The sequence below is a fragment of the Plectrocnemia conspersa genome, unplaced genomic scaffold (genome assembly GCF_051122295.1).
Source record: "Plectrocnemia conspersa isolate PC_06_02 unplaced genomic scaffold, ASM5112229v1 ptg000012l, whole genome shotgun sequence".
Lineage (NCBI taxonomy): Eukaryota > Metazoa > Arthropoda > Insecta > Trichoptera > Polycentropodidae > Plectrocnemia > Plectrocnemia conspersa.
This window is the reverse complement of record NW_028277176.1, coordinates 13,208,570-13,227,041: the sequence shown is the minus strand read 5'-3', so window position 1 is coordinate 13,227,041 and position 18,472 is coordinate 13,208,570. Positions and strand designations below refer to the sequence as shown.

Genomic DNA, 18,472 nt, shown 5'->3' with positions numbered 1-18,472 from the left:
TATATATATATATACAATAATATATGAATAAAATATACAAATATATTTGCTATTATTCTATAATACATATGTACATATATACATACAAGCGAAACTCTCACACGCCAGTTTTGCTGTCACCAAAGGACTTCGCTTAAATTTCGTCAATTCGAAAAGCGTGTCACTGTCGAATTCGATATCGTCGCGCTCCCATATTAAATTATTCAATTTGCAGACTTGGAAAATTGGAACGCGATTCGCGTAAAATTGTGTCGAATACCGCGCCAATACCAGTTAATATCATGCAATTTACATACACAGATACATATGTATATGCATCGACCTAATCGGTTCAGATGCAAATCCGTTTAATTGAATTGCGACAGCCGAAATCTCAATGGCCCTGTGCCAAAATATTGTTTCATCATTGCTATGCTCTTATGGCGTTAATTAACATCAATGTTGAATGTAAATAATGCGATATTGTCCTGCAACTATTGTGTTTGGCAATCGGGTACTATGATTATTGTGGTGAGACTTAAGCGGACATGGCACGATCGGTTGATCTGCATATAAATATTAAATATGTTACATAACGTTACATTTTTATATGAAAATAATAAAATTAAGTAAAGGGAATATACTGCATGACTTAAAATAATACATAAAAAAAAATATATACAAAAAGTTATATATACGTGTACTGCATAATAAATAGCATTTATAAATTGGTTATTTAATTGATAAGGGTTCTTAAGATTCCAAATGAGAATCCAACAAATGGTGTAACGAGTAGCACTGCAATTTGTAACGTATTTTGCTACTGATTTTTAGCTATTGTTATATATTATAACTCTTTGTTTTTGTAAAATCAACGACCCCTCATACGAGTTTTGATTCAGCAAGTCTATTTTCAGACTAAGACGACGGACACCCCTTTTCTTACATCTAATTAGCATAATTATATAAATAGGGGAATGTCCTTTGTTCGTCAGCATTCCTATTAATTACTTCAAACCATACGGACCCCCTAAATACCGAATTCATCGAGTACCCGCAAATATATAACACTATCAATGACAGTTTATTATTGGAAACATTATATGATTATATGTAATCGAACGATTTGATATTTATAAAATATTCCAGTGCATCAGTTAAACCCCTTTACCTTATTTTTATATTTAATTTAAGGTAAATTATCATGCCTTTTTTAAATGCATGCTTAAGTTTCGTGAATTGCTAGAATGCGAATATTAAAACTGCATATGCTAAGCATAAGTTTGAATTACATCGACAGAGTACTGCAACAGTTAATTTTAAGGGTTTAAAAACTTCTATACTTTATGCCATTTTTGTTGAATTTCACAAATATTTTTTTTAAATCAATAAGCCCTTTTTTGTACTTAATTTTAAGAATATTAATCTCATAATAAGAACTACTCCACCTGCTTAAACCATAGAGTAAAGAATATCATATAATATAGAGTGGCCCATAGGAGGAAATTTTGCGTGTTTTAAAACATAATGGGTCAATGATCTAGCGGCTAGATCATTGACCCCAAACACACGATTAGTGTTGCACGTTTCCGCGCATTCGACAAACTGATTAAAATATGGCTTCCTAATCCGTACTATCGTGTAAAAACAGTGCAAAACAGCAGAGGAATTGCAATTTATCATTTCACAGGTAACATTTTGCAATTATTTGCGTTATTTTAAGATTTTTTTATTAAAAGTGACGCGTGCAAACGTAGAGTAAAGAATATCATATAATATATATATACATTATTTACTCTATGGTTTAAACGATTCTAAAGTATTTTATATATGAGCATCATTTTTAATGGGTTATATTGTAATATTGCCACAAATTGTCATATTTTATTTGGTATGTCGCTGATACAGTGATTTTTAGATTGATTATTATTTTAATATTTTAGTGAAGGTTTTCAGGAATTCCATGAGTACCATGAGCGATGCATAATTGGTGTTCTGGCGTGAGAAGTTTTCTCATGCACACCATGACCAAATTTTTTTCATGTAACGGTTGCTATCATAAACTGAGCGAGCAAGGTTCCTCATAAGTAAGCATGCGTGAGACTTTTATTGCTTTATAACTAACACTTTTAATACCAAATATTAATATTCTGATGTATTTATTATTAAAAACATTATGCAAATTTAGATAACTTAAATTATTAAAAACCGAATAATCGAGATTTTTGTTATCAACAGTACTATTCTTTTGTTGTTGAATACATACAAGATATACTCTATGTCATAAAGTATATCTTGTATGATAATGAGCTACTTTAGCACATAGAGTCTATGAGCTAAAGTAGCTCATTATTATAGAATTTGTAATACCTAATAAGTACATCTTTGCTCGATTTTAATCATCACGATATTCATCCATGAGATTAGAAAAATCTAGTTAAATCCAATCTGCGATGATCGATCGGATTTATCTAGATAATTTTATAATAATCACTAGCTTTGATCTCTAAGACACGATAGAAATAAATATTTATTTATATATACATATATTGTTTGCCAGCATCTCAAATATACAATAAAATGTGGCGACTGGCGACCACCATGAATAGTAACGGACAAAAAAAGGGCAATTGTCTCATTGTTAATGCCCGTAACCAAGAATGTTCACCGTTAATAATGAGACAAACATCATGGCACAAGAGGGATTTCTTTTGACCACACAACACGGGTCGTTAAGAGAATCCCTTTTGTGGCTAAACGGTGCGGATGCAATTAATCATCACAACAGCAAACCCTTTCCGTAGAATTCGAAAGTCGGAGCAAGCAAAAACTCGCTTCCAAATATGCAACATCCGATTTCTCGAATTCTACGAAGCGACTCCAGCGATTGGCTAGGAGATCGACGCACAAGCGTGATTGGCCAGCAATGGTGCATCCCCCAAAAGAATATAAGCCTGGACTCCGACGAGAAGAAGGCAGTTGATCCGCAGTTGACACAAGACCTTGGTAGAGAGCCCAAGGCAGTCAAGCGAGAGACGAGACGCTGAGGCACGAGACAGAAACCAGACGCCAGAGAGCGGAATCAGCGGCAGTCGATCTACCAGCAGCCTTCCTGAGGAACCAGCTAGGCGCCTCCACCTGACACTCCTGACACCTGTCGCATGCAGCTTGAGCCATCCTGAGCATCATCAACTGCACGAACTCCGACATCACGAGAAACGTCACGCCGTATTCGTCAACAACAAACTTGTAAATATAAAAATAATAAACAGTCTAATAGGATTCGATCAGGAGTCTCATTGGCCGCGAGGTCAACCACCCCTAGGGTTACGCTCCCTAAAAAAAAAATATTTGCATTAAAAATTTGCAGAATTTAGATTTTACTGCCATTCAAAAAAATCAACGCACAATATTTTTATATGTATTGCGATGTTTGTCTATTTAATGAAAACCCAAAAAATAATTTAAAGCATGAAGAGTTCTTTGCCGTATCTTAAAAAAAATATTTTCTCAGTTATGTGTAATTCATGTAAAATGTACTTTATTTTTTAAAATTATTAAAAATAATTGTAAAGCACATATTAAGATTTTTTACTATTAAAAAATGACGTTAAAGTTTTGTGCTGAATAATTATTTGAAATCAGTACAAAACGCTCCAAGAAAATACTAAAATAAGTAGCAAAATAAAATTTAGTATGAATGAACAGGAGACAGCCGCAATAGTTGCGAGATGAAGTGTCAAGCGACGTGATGCAAATCGCGTACTCTCTCAGTCTCTTATCGACTGCCAGATAATCAACACGTTGATTTATCAAGATAATGGCTTACGGCTTTTAATTTCCAATATATAGTCAAACATTAAATTCATAGACGATTTAAAAACGTCTATCCATGAGTTGCGACAAAATTTTAAACAAAATAGTGTATCGGAAATTAAAATAGTTCGCTCACCACCGATCAAAAGATTAAAACTTAGTTTATATAACATGTATATTTCGTTGACTTCAGAACAAGTACGTATGTATGTAAAACTACTAGTAATGGAAAGTTTACCCAATATATTGAGACATAATCAGCAAAGTAGTGGTTTAAACAACAAAGTTTATCAAGAAATTTAAATATTTGTATCATACAATATATTTGTTTACATAATAAATTGTTTTTATTACATGTAACATAATATTAAATATAACAAAGTATAAACTTTAAATTAATGTATTTAACCAAGTTGAAGTAACGATATCGGTTTATTAAATTATTACTAGCAAACCTAAAATATATAATGAGCAAAGATTAGGTTTATAACATAAACTTTTGAAGATAAAGTCACCTGATGTTCTATATTTATATATACGTCAATTAAAACATAATAAATCGAATTAATACGAAATTTAATAGATTAAAATAAATATGAAAAACAGAAATAATTAACTTTTAATATTGTATGTTGAATTTTTAGCCATTACGGTATTTTATTCCTTAAAACCTTAACCATATTGCGAACGATCCGTTTTAGATCGTAAAACTCACGTAAACGTCGAACGAATACGTTCCTCGCATTAAGTGAAAAAAAGGCATATTTTACAATATATACTCACAAGAAATATCATGATATTATTAAAATATTATGCAAGAAATTATATAATATATGTGCACGCAGACAATCTTTTTTACAGATTATTAATTTTAAGCTCTATTGTAATTTCATCATATAAAAATCTCAAATATGCGCATATTTATCGTAAACTAATAATAAATAAAAACTTTTGTGAAATTTTGATAAATAATAACATGAATATATTATAATTATTATTTTTTTATAATATAATATCCTGTCATAATATATACCTATTTTATGAATATTTACTTCGTTGTACGTATATCCACATATGAATATCGTATTTATATACTCTAAGTATGCGAACGTGCATGAGACGTAGTCTGTAATTGGTTTAAGATTTTACGGAAGCTTTTAAGCTTACAGTGAAGATAATTATATTAAATTAATTAGCTTATTTACTACGCAAGTCTGCTTGTTTTCTAAAAATATATATTATATTATTATAATAATATTTGCTAATCCCAAAATGAATTCCGTTTTTTTTAATTTAACTTTTAACAGTAGGTAGTGCTTTGGCCATTATATCCTTAGTACATATTTGGGGCACATCTGGACCACATATTCTAATATTAAAAAACAATTGCACCAGAATGTTTACCAAGTGAACAATTTATACAAAATTGTATATTACATGACATTTTTTATAAAAACATTTCTTAAGTGGTATGTGATTCATTAGATATCAGTAAATGTCAATTATGTTTTATAAAATGTTAATCGAGAAATTTCGATATCAAGTAGGAGACCAGCAGTGCAGACTCATTTATAAAATCGGGAAGGCTTGGAGACAATATATATGGATTTCACGCGAATTGAGCGAAGAAATCAATTCGGCGCATATCCACATATCCCAAGAGCTTCTGGATCTAAAAGCTGCTCGCCTTTTCTTGATCATTTGACAACAAGAAATTAGAAATGGGTATTGTATGAAAACAATAGTCGTAAAAGACAGTGGTTATCTAAAGATCAAGTAGAAAAACAAACTTCGAAGGCCAGGCTCACAGTAAAAAAATGTATTTTGTGTGTATATTGAGACTGCAAAGAGATAATGCATTATGAAACTCTTAAAACTAGCAAAATAAAAGCATAAAGCTTCTAATGTGATCAGATGTTTGCACACGGAAGAAAAAAAATAGTCCTGCATTAGTCAACAGTTCTACAACACTATTTGCGTCCCCATATTGCGAAATTGACTCTTGATAAAATCTAAGAACTTTGCTGATAGATTTTTCTCATTCACCTTATTTTCCCAACCCTGTTCCTTCCGACTACCATATATTGCGATCGATGCAACACTTCCTAAGCGAAGAAAAAATCAAAATTCAGAAGAAGTGAAAAAATATTTTGGATCAAAACCTCCAATATCTTTAGAAAGAAATTATATTTTGCATCATTAAAATTAAAATAAACATATTAAAGTATTTTTAATTTTGGCATTACCTAATAGTAGAATACTAATAAATTAAATGTGAGTATAAATTAATAAAAGTAAATCGATACATGATTAATTTAATTGCATTATAATATTTTACCTTATTATAAGGATAGATTAAGACACCTAAACATAATATTAAGAATAGTGTTTTATTAAATAATTGTAATAACAGGTATTCTGTTTTAATATTAAAAATGTTTTCAATTAAAACATTTTTCAATACTGTTTTTTTAATATATAAATTAAAATAAACATTTTTGCAATTAAAAATAATATCAATGCAAAATATCATTGATTATTATTGTTACTAAATTTAGTGTAGTAAAATTGTTTTATAAGAAAATATTAAGAGGATCTAACTATTAGCATTATTTTAACTTACGTTTTTGTTAAAAGAGAAATGCAGGACATTCCTTCAATTTTATATTGTACGATTTTCTGTAATAAATTTAAGCTGAAAATAATTGCGTATTATGTGTTTAAAAATCTTTCGTGTTTAATATAATTTATTAACATAGAAAATACTGTTATTAAAATTATTAGAATATTTTAGCAATATATATCACTTACTTACTTGAGATTCTACATGTCTGTAATTTAACAATATAATAATAAACCTCTGGATATTTTTATATATAACTAGTGAATCTTTCAAGAGAGAAAAATATATTCTTCATTCAACATATTTTATTACGATTCATAAGCAAAAAGGTATAATGTAAATTTTACTATAGTGACACTTGTCTCCCAGTAATACAACAGTATGATACCATTTTGCTATGTTACCATTCTTTATGTAATATGTATTGTACATAAGCATATAAAAAAATAAAAATCGATCGTTTTTCTTTTAAAAAACTTTTGCATTTTCAAACATCATATTTTATTTAAAACCAAAAATTCAAAACTTCAAAAGCCTTAAGAAATATATCATCAAATAAATTCAATTACATTTTTAAAATCCGAAAGAAAAAGATTTATGGAATACAGATTTTCCAAATAAAATCACTTTTAGTGAATTAAACTGTAAGAATACTTTTCATACATTTATTAAAAAAAATATTTATTTTTAATAAAATTCTTGAAAAACAAATATTTTTTTGGTAAAAATTTGATCTTACCTGATTTATAATTATATGCAAGTTATATTATTATCGATCGTCGATTTTATGCACTGGTATGATTAGTAATATTACAATACTTGGCTGTGGCAAAATACTCGATTTAAAATCTAGCCATAAATATATTAGAATAATAAAAAAATCAGTATATTGTCATAGTAAAAATTTATAGCAAAAAAATCCAATTTGTTGTACAATTTAATTGCAATACATTTATTAAAAAAAACTTTTGAAGTTTCGATAGGCTTTTAAATAATACATATAACTTAAATGTTTATTAGCAACATCCATTGATAAAGATTAATAAATTATATTTTCACTAAATTGAAATATCCGTCGAAGATAATTCAATTTACCGGTATCAGTCGGAATCGCACGTGACGCAAACGATAAACGAAAAACGTCCACCCGCCGCGAAAGCTACAGGTGCACTGAGGATATAACTGCGAAAGCTCGCTAGGGGGTGGAATATAGGGTGGAAAACGGGGTGGCGAAGACCGCCCGCTATCCAAAGCTCGCCTAGATATCAAAAGGTTTTGCTAGGAAATATTGCGCACAATAATTATTGCAGACCACGGAAGAATGCATCCGGACTCAACAATGAACTGTTAGCCTAGTCATATGTCGTAGCGTTACTTTGTGTCTGCATTCGTGCAAAAAATGCAATAATAATAACAGTAGTTCATGTTTTATGCAATATTTTCGGATTTTAATTGCAACGTGCGGACGTAAAGTGTGCTATGAATATATTATAAACGACGCACAGTGGTGCTATGAGCATTTTAAACTAATATAATAATGTTTTGGTTAATTAATAATAAAAAATAAACCAATTGGAGCCCCCCACCATCGATAGACGGTCCATCAACTAAGCAGTCGCTTCCCTCTTCACGTTATCTCTATTCCAGATCGACGTCTGGAATTTAGAGTTCTACTAGCTTTGAAGACAACTGTATCCTTCAGACGCAGACACGTATAGAAAAAAACTTGAATATGTGGCAAATTGCATATGATTATCGTAATGCGTAAATGACACCTTGGTAAAGATTATCCATTAATGGTTTGGGAAAAGCGCCGTTTCTTTAATTAGTGTGGACTTAAAATCAACTTTGCAAAAGAAGGATTAAAAATATTATTTTATTAAATATTACGATTTAAACCAATGAGCACCTACATAACTAGCCGAGTTTCACATTGAGGCATTGTGCAAGACTAAGCTGGCGGGAAGTTAATTAACTGATGGTCTCCCGACATTACTTTTCTTATTGGAGACGGATATGTAAGTGAAAGGGGCGCAACGGTTGCCTTGGATCTTGCGCCTTGGATCTCTCTAGGGGAAAGAGATGATTAAAACGTAACCTGAAACAAGTGTTTTATTTTTCATCAATGTCGCGCTTCCTTCGGGAAGGAAACACTTAACTTAAGAAACCGAAAATAAATCGTTACGATCTTAAGATCTTTCAAAAGTTTTCCTAATCTCTACTTCAGGATATTTGCATCTGAGTTGGATTCAGCACAAAAATACATATAAGATATTCTTTCCATCTCTTTTGCAATTATTTGATCATCACCGGAAAACCCTTCCTGAGATAAGGAACTGTGGATATGGTTGGTACATATATTGGCCATAAAATCAGTAAATTCTACAAAGTGCAACGGATTTTTATTTTAATAAAGACAAGAAAACGTATCGATAAATCGCAAGCAGTAGATTTAGAAGTAGATTTTTTATGAAATACTATATATTGCAGACTTGTGTTTTAATATCGTTGTTGTCATATATTAATTATAGATATAATAAACATAATGATTTTAATATTTATTTTTAGCATGGACTACCATAAAAATTATTCACTGTGCGATGTGCATCTCTATAAAAAATATACTCTGCTTTTCAGTGTATGCATTTATAAAATTAAATAATAAAGAGATTAATATGTTTTCGATAAAAAGCTAGCCAAACATGCGTCATAAAAACATTCGATACGTTATCAGGGCATGCATTTAATTTAACCAAAATACTGAATGAATATAAATTAACATTGTTCGTAAAAATAATACCAATGCAATTAATGGGAGGGATATTCAGAATATAAAAGCATTTGGTTTTATGATTGACTTATTAAAAAAAGTTATGGACCTTTTCAATTTTTTTGGCAGCTAACTCGCACCGAATCTTGCACATGACGGAATTGACACGATTGTGTGGCAACCCTGGCGACCGTTGATTAAAAAAAGCAATTCTAAAATCTTTCTTTGATATTAATGTGGCGTTAAAAGCGCCATAAATTTCAGTCAGTGGCGTTTGTATGGTAAGGGGATTAGTCGATTATGCTGACCAGTATAAATTAATTAGAGGAATAAAAGTTAAAAGCATATTGGATATTGTTTTTATTATGAACGGACTATTGCTCACATGGAAACTAGTCAGACGAATATTGGTCATACGAAACATCATTCACGCGGTTTAATAACAAGTTAGTTTTTTAAGGAAAGTTATTTCATTTCAATACACATTTATTGCGTACAAATTAATAAGAGGCTGACGAATTGATACAAAATTTTAAATACATAAAAGATGTGTTTAATATTTTGTATCAATTTGTTAAAACTATTCTGTATCAATTAGTTTATGTTTACAAATACTTTCAATTGAATGTGTATTATTTTTATTTTGTCATGTACCTACATATTTATTTTTAGAATATACATATGCATATTATTTCAGAGATAATAAAATTATTTAAAAAATACTGTATAAATATGTCATATTTTACTCAATTTAATTTTTTCACTTTGGGTCATGGTAATTTTAAAATGCTCTTACTTGGAAAACATGAATTTTTCTTTAACAGCGCACCGTCCGGGTTTTTTTTTGCTGAACTTTCCTTGGTGGCCGGGCGTTTTCTTTCTTATCTTGCTTAGTAAATTCCCTAGAATCAATTAAGATATTTTATTTAAATTTAATATGTAGCTTCCTTATTATTTTTACGGAAAACAGAACTTTGTGGAACAATCCGGAAAAATAGGGTTCTGCCAGAATCTCAAAAATATAAAATAATACCTCTACAGGTGAAACATGGCATAAAAGGTAAAACGCTTATCCAAATTTGGAAAACATAAGAAAAGATATTTCATAATGATATCCACCTTTTATAACAGCCAGATGATATACACGGAGAAAAAACCAGAACGACCGGCCTTACAATATATTATGATATAATATAAGCCTCAACGTATAATGTACTGTAATAAATATATGAGGTGTTGATCGTGCCGATCAATGCCTAGTTACGTTATATTATATTTAAAAAAAAAACAATGGAATAAACAAAAAATGTTGTTATTCATTTATTTTATTGTGCATTGTTTTATTTGTTCAGTGTCTATTAAAATTTGAATCGTAACAGCAAAATTGAAAGCAAAGATTTTCTTTTGAGTAAAGTTAAAGGATGGATGCAGAATTCAGTGGTATCGAACGATTCTGAAGATATTTCATTAGTTTCTACCACATCTTGAGGTGCCCGTGCTGTCGATCCACCAGAAAAGCTTTCGGATAAGCAGAAAAACCATCAGCCAATAAAAATAAAAAGTGTAATTATGTGAGAAGATAATGTCGTGTTTGTTCTGCACATGAAATAAGTAAAGTTACAACATATGTGCAGGAGTTTTTAAATTCATCTTCGTATTGTGTTTTTATACGTATCAAAAAATGTGAATAGTGTAAATAATAAAAATAAATATAAATAGTGATATAGTGCGGTTTATAAGTGTAAATAATAAATATAAATATAAATAGTAAGTGCAATGATGAAAATAAATGTGTCCGTGATAGTTGTAAGCAGAAAAGGGACGCCAAAAAAATTGGTGAGTGCAAATTATATTATATTATAAACGGATATTTTTTTTTATAAATTGTATATACAGAAATTTATTGAAGCACTTAAACATATATATTATAAAATTATAAATCCGTGGTTTGTAACCATTGCAACCATTTGCAATTTATATAAAATATTAGGAATGAAAAATACTTATTTATTCATTCCTGAATTAAGATTTTTTTAAATGCAATAATTTTTTTTTTTAATTATTTTACAATAAACTAATACAGCGATAATTTATCCGAATTGTAGCTTTTTCCCCCTGGTTTCTTATCTGTGATGATATTTTTTAAAAGCTCTTTAAATATTGTTTTATCTAATTTATCTACATATACCATAACGATTTTAGTTTTTAGTTTTGCAATAACATGCAGAATTGTAGGTTGAAGAACTTTTTTAATTGATGAACTATTAACCGATATGTTTCGATTTCTTTTAACTGGATCGGTTTTATGTTTACCTAGCCAGACAATTTGATCCTGAAATTTATTTCGGTTCAAGAAGTGTAACATAAAATATTATTTTTTATATGAAATATTGGTTCATATGTTTCATAAAAAAATTCACGTGCCCCAAAAAGGCGAAGTTTCATTGTATTGCGTTGCAATGGGATAAGACAACCCTTTTTACAAAAATTTGCAGTAAAATATAATTATTTTTTTATTTGATAGTACGTATACTACCATATCTGATTATCATATAGAAGCTAATTTAGTATCCCGGAATTTTTTTAATAAAAGAAAATGCATTATGCAGGACAGGTTCACTAAATAATGTTCTAGCAAGACTCATATATGAGTCCTCGGGCGTTAAACTGTTAATAACAATTAAGGTATTAATATTGAATATATTCTTAAACCTCAATACATATAATTAAATTAATTCATAATTATAATAACGATAAATAGGATGGTTATATAGTATTATTTTAATATCCATTTTAAATGTTTTTAAAAAAATATAGAAATTTTAGAACAATTTAGGAATTGCGCTGAAACACATTTCAGAGTAATTTTGGATTATGTTTGGTGCTAAAAAGCATATTTCCTATATAATAATTATATACATTGCATTAATTTGCTTTTAATTGTTTTTTAAACGATCGATTTTTCTTAACAGATCAGCAGCTTTCATAGCGTTTTAATAATTAAAATGTTTCATATGCTTTCGATTTTGTAATCAAAAATACATAATTGCTACATTATTATTAAACTGAGATTTTTCTTATAAAACTGGATAAAATTATTAAAAAAATAGTGCATGAATATTTTTCAATTATTTTTTTTTCACACTGAGTCCTGTTAATAATGCAATTTTAAGGTTTAAGTCCTGTTAATAATGAAACTAGTGAGAATTTTATTAGATTATATTACATATATTGCGGCTACTATGATGTCCGAGTATCATTTTCTCCGAGCAGTAGTGGAGAAACTGGCGCAGGGATGATGTCTGTGAAGATCCTCATGTGTTTTGTAGGTGGCTGGAGACAGTTCCTCTTGCTACAATAATCATGTTCGGGAGGCTCAGGTCGTATCTTCGCATCTGCCAGGCAGGGTGAATCTGCTAGTCGCTTTGAGTTTCTGCCAGGTGACTGCCGAGCATTATGTATTCAGGCCGGCAAAGCTTGCTGACCAATCACAATCCAGCAGCGATCATCAAGCCAATCGTTGCACTCGATTCTTAAAACAATGAAATAAGTATGCGCCTTTAGAAAGCGACATTTTCTTAATGGATATCTCTGAAGTTGAATTGTGTAACGGAAATTTTGTTGCCTTGCGGAGCTACTTGGTGATATATTGTTTCCCATGGCCATTTCGTAACAGAGAAATCGTAACGAGAGCCTTTGTGTGAATTGACTATTGTCTAATTTATCGTTATTGATAAATAATCACTTTTGCTCAGGGTAATTACGCGAGTTTCAAGAATAAGATCCCCAACAAACGAGGGTCCATCTGTGTAGTCCCTCACAAAATTAAATAACTTGCCTTAAAAACTTAAACCGTGTGAGCAATCTTCGTAGGAGCAGTCGCCTTGTGACCAATCAGTTTGCCATATAAGCAATGATCACCGTACCTGTTTTAAATATTTTTTTAGTGTGTAATATATTGCTTATTCATTTTTATCATCGTGATATATTAGGTCATGATGGTCTTAATTTAAATTAAACAAATACATGTTAATAAGGCAACTATACATTTAAAACAATGTGTTTCATACCAAAATTTAAATGATTTCTGGTGATTTGTTTTTCACTTAAAGCAGCTTCAATTACCAATTCGCCTTGCCTTCGCAATGGCAATAATATAGTTAAGTTGCAAAATGTGTGGAATTAACTTTGCTTTGGAGTAACTTGTAATAAAACGAAGACGAATCTACAATATATATGATACACTTATTGTAATATCAATTATTTAATAGTATAAATGGTATTATTCAAGAAGCATTAGAATTATTTTATGGCATTATTTTTTTACTGTAGGGAAATCTTTGAGTTAGATATTAAACATAACCTTGTTATCAGTTATACCGGATATTTGATAATTTGAGAGGAAGTCTATGAGGAAGCCATTTGAGAGAATAGTTTTAAGATAATTATTTTGCGAACGTGATAGATAGAATAACTATATGTGTTTACTAATAATTTTATTTGTAATATCTATAATTAATTATTAATACATTATTTTAAATAATTTCTGATTTCTTTTGTTACTTAAAAATATTTTTTTTTCCAAAAAAATAATTTAATTTTTTCTATATAGTGAAATAATATGAAGTTCCATATCACATTTCACACGAGTACACCTTTTCAGTCTTTATTCGATTGCACGCTTCGCTTGCACGCAATGACGCGCCCTGTCTTCTCTTTACAAGAAAACGCTTACCTGACCTCTTTTGCGAATTTCTGCATATTGCACTCGCTCTTACTACGTCATTTCGATGAACATGCTCCATTTGTCCCATTTTTTATTAAACGATCATTTTCTTCAGTCCTGCATGTAATATAAATATTATTTTATAAAATTTGTATTCATAAATATAATACGCCATTTTTATTGTACGCTCATATGAGATATATTAAAGTAATAGTGGATAAAAAATATCTATATCAAATATAAACTGTTGTATAGATCGATACATAATTGAAAATTTGTGTTGACAGCAAAATGACTGCAATAAAAACCGATGATCAAATTACAAAGCTTATAAATCCAACACGGATTCCGGAAAAGGTTTATAGTTTCCTCATAGCCTCCAGTGCTTTTAAATCTCAAAAGAGCACAACAATTTTAAATAGCTAATAGACGATGTAATGCTCGAGATAGTAAAGTGTCCATATCAGATTTAAAACGGCAATGTTTCATATAATTAACAAATATAATGAAAAATACTTGTGTACGAATAAAAATTTAATTAAATATAAGTAATCTCTACTTCACTATATAATTTGTAATATCATAACATATATTTTTATATATTTATAACATAACATAATGGTAATAAAAATACATTTATTATTGTTATAGTTGAGTCAAATCTATCGCATTCGCTTGTGTCTCAAACTGTGAATCAATTTATAATATTCACTATTTTTAATATTATAAATAATATAAAATACATGATTGAGCAAATATTTCTGAGAAATACATAAACACCATGTAAGAGAAATGGCGTCTATATTTTATTTTATTTTTATCTAAGACCTCGTGGGCCAATTGCTACTAATGCCAATCCGCCATTGTCATGTTTAATCTTATGGGTGCTAAACAGCGATACATTGTTGTGATAATAGCGAGAAATAAAAGTCAGTGGGATAAAACATTTATTTTATTGTAAATTGTATTGTTGTCTAACATGGACAGAGTAGGATTGATAAAATACACCATAGCAGAAAAAGGGTTAAGCGGCTTTCATAAATTATGTCACAGGTTTTTCGTGAACTTTTGTCGTCGTCCCCTATTTTTATGTCAAAAAATGCCAGACCTTTCTTTCACAGACTGTCAGAATTCCACTGACCACCTCTCACTAAACCTGTGACATCATTTATGGAAGCCGTCTTATAAGAACCAAGCAGCTTCATCCAACCTACCACTATTAATATCAAACCCCGTCTTTTACTTCTTCGCACACTTATTGCTATTTTTTACATTGCTTATAGCTATTGATTCAGATTAAAATAAATTTATCCCATAAAGAAATATATTGTAGAAGGCAACGAATATACTTAATTAAAACAGTATGTACTATATATATAGAAACTTAAATATTCAAATAACTACTGTAAAAGTAAATTTAAAAATATATATTCTACTTGATAAAAATTAAACATTGCTTTCACGCTTAATAAACACAAATTACATACATTATTTATTTCAAAGTTTTGCTATACACACTCGTTAATTAAAGCTAATCTATGTGCGGCTAATTAGCTCTGCGTCGAAAAGTCTCGGGACTTATAGAACTTTAGCGAAACCCTTTGGGTTCCTAACGTGTAAATTTTGCTCGGTTTTCAAATGGTTTATTATCGCTACGATTCTATAGTCGTGCCGCACATAATTATGCGACTAAAATAACAAATTTAAATTTTATCTTACACAATATATGTATGTATAAATTTGGAATTATAACAAGTCGTTGAAGTTTCATTCTACTGAATGAAGTAATAATTTGTTTATGTATTATATAATATACACACGCGCTACGCAAAATTTATCATCGAGCTGTAAATGGATATTAGGAATTTATTTATGTGCAGCTTTGAACATCGGGCGATGGGAACGTGATAGAGTTGCCTTCGTGAAAAAAAGTTTGGAGCATCTGCCGTACGCAAAACACTATTCCTTATAAGGATTTATTGATGTCGCCCCAGTAAGGCGACGTTTCGGGGATCGAAAAGAATTACGACATCCAGAGTGTTTTACGATTATATCAAACAAGCAACCATAACCGAAGTTTCTCATTCTCAAATATAACGTATTCAGAACATGTATGTAACATACATACATATAATATAGTATGTATGAATTATATGGAAATATTTTTATTCTTATTTATATGGTGTAAAAACCATTTATTCGAAAATATACATTTTATGTATAATATGTATCACAATGATTGTCATCCGTATTTTTTCTCAATTACTCTTTAAGACCCTGGCGGCATATATTGTTACCTCACATTAATCTTACTTCCTCCCAGATATAAATATTTGTGACTAAATTTTCATAAATATTACACATTTACACATTATACTTTATATGTATATAATGGGATCTGATAAATTTACCGCCAGCAATACCTCGCCGACAATTGATTGCGAGCAATTTGCCGCTTCGTCAATTGATCGCATAAGTAATTTATAGCCAACAATTGATCGCTAGCATACTTTACCGTAACATAAAACGTTTTTGCCTAAACCTTTGTTAAGTGATTTATTTTTTCAGAATATACATACCTTATTTTTACTTTTTTTTAAATTCGTTTTGCTAATATTTTTTCAAATATTATAATGTAAATTGATTGTATCATATTTATTAATCAAGCAAATTCTGTGGCTCTCAACATTTCATTATAATATTTTTTATTTACATCTCACTTTTATGAACTTATGATTATTTTATTTACAATGAACTCACTTCTTAAATAAGTATAATATAGTAAATTAAAATGCGAGATGTAAATATAAAATGTTGAGAAGCATTTAATTTGCTTTATCAATAAATATAATATATTAAATGTGAGCTTCAAAGAACCATAAATACTGCAATACGAGCTACGCGAAAGTAATGCATAACTGTCGTTGTAGCTCCGAACGGCGACGTACACATTATGGTGTGTCAGAGATTTTGCTGTTTGTTTTAAATGTATATTGATATTTATATTTACATATAAATATCAATACATACAGGGTGTTCTTCTGGACCTGATTTAATTCCCGATTTGATTTTTAAGGGTTGCGAAGTCAATCTCGCTGCTCCTTTAAAATGTATTTATGATCTGATTCTCAAGACATTCTCATTTTCTGATCTATGGAAATGCACAAAAGTCACCCCTATTCATAAAAAGTGTGATAAATTATATATAAAGAATTATAGACCAGTCGCAGTGTTGTCAGCTCCTGCTAAATTATTTGAAATAATTATTCATAAATATCTCTATAATCACTTTCGGCAAGTTTTGTTAGACCAACAGCACGGGTTTCGTCCTGCCCGTTCCACTGTTACTAACTTCTGTGTTCACCAAAACGGTGACAACTTCTCTCGATGCGGGAATTCAAGTAGACGTCGTGTATACAGATTTTGAGAAAGCCTTTGACAAAGTTTGTCATAGGTTATTATTAAAAAAAGTGTCGAACCTCGGTTGCTCGGATAATTTAACTCGGTTATTCTCAAGTTATTTAAGCAATCGTAGAGTTTGTAACCTATGTTGGCCGATTGTCGAAAGAATATTTTACCCCTTCGGGGGTTCCTCAAGGATTCAATCTGGGCCCTCTGCTTTTTGTGTTATTTATTAATGCCATAAATACAGCAATTACAAATTCAAATTTTCTTCTGTACGCAGATGATTTAAAATTATATAAATGTGGACTCCTTCTCTCTACAAAGTGATTTAGACTCTTTATGGAGATGGGCTTCCGTTAACCGTCTGCCCTTTAGTGTCGGAAAGTGCCATACTGTGTCATTTTCTCGATCTCATTCGCTATCAGCTTATTTCTACCATCTCGGTGGTAACATTTTGATTAGAGAAACTTCCACTAAAGATCTCGGAATCACTTTCGAGAGCAAATGGAGGTTCTCTCTACACATATACGACGTCTGTGATAAATCTTCCAAGATGCTCGGCTTTTTTATGAGGAATGTCTTTCACTTTGACGATCCGTCAGTTATTCGCATCCTCTATGACACCTTAGTTTGTAGCATTCTTGAATCGGAATCTATAATTTGGAATCCCCGAATAGCCAAATATTTCCTTTTAGTGGAAAAAATTCAAAAAAGGTATTTAAGATATCTTTACAAAAGGACATTTGGTTATTATTCGTACATATATCCCAGGGCCTTTCTTTTATGAGCGTTGGGATACGATTCACTGAGCTCTCGCAGAAAGTTGTATGTCGCTAAACATTTTTTCAAATTACTAAAAGGTGCTGTCGACAATCCAGCTAATCTAGAGGGTTCCGGAACATTTTCGAGAATCACGATCGCGTCCTCTTTTACCTCCGCACTTGCCGACTCGCCTATAGCTGTAGCCATCCGGCTCCTTATTACGCTGGCATTACATATTGACCTGCGTAATGTTAGCTACGATGAGCTGATCCAGTTTGTATCATTTAATTTTGATATTTTATAATTTTTTGTAGGTTTATTATTTTTAAGTATTGTTCTATTTATGTATATATATATATTTTTTTGTTTTATAAATTTAAAATCGTGGCGC

General features: G+C 30.3%; 1 protein-coding gene across 1 annotated transcript in view; it reads right to left on the bottom strand.

The window, feature by feature from the left end:
* LOC148228268 (uncharacterized) overlaps positions 1 to 7,590 on the bottom strand; it is a 72,518-nt gene extending 64,928 nt beyond the window's left edge. The window contains exon 1 of the mRNA XM_088199077.1: positions 7,514 to 7,590. The gene's annotated coding sequence lies outside the window, so the exon portion shown is untranslated. The remainder of the gene's footprint in view (positions 1 to 7,513) is intronic.
* Positions 7,591 to 18,472: the final 10,882 nt, after the last annotated feature.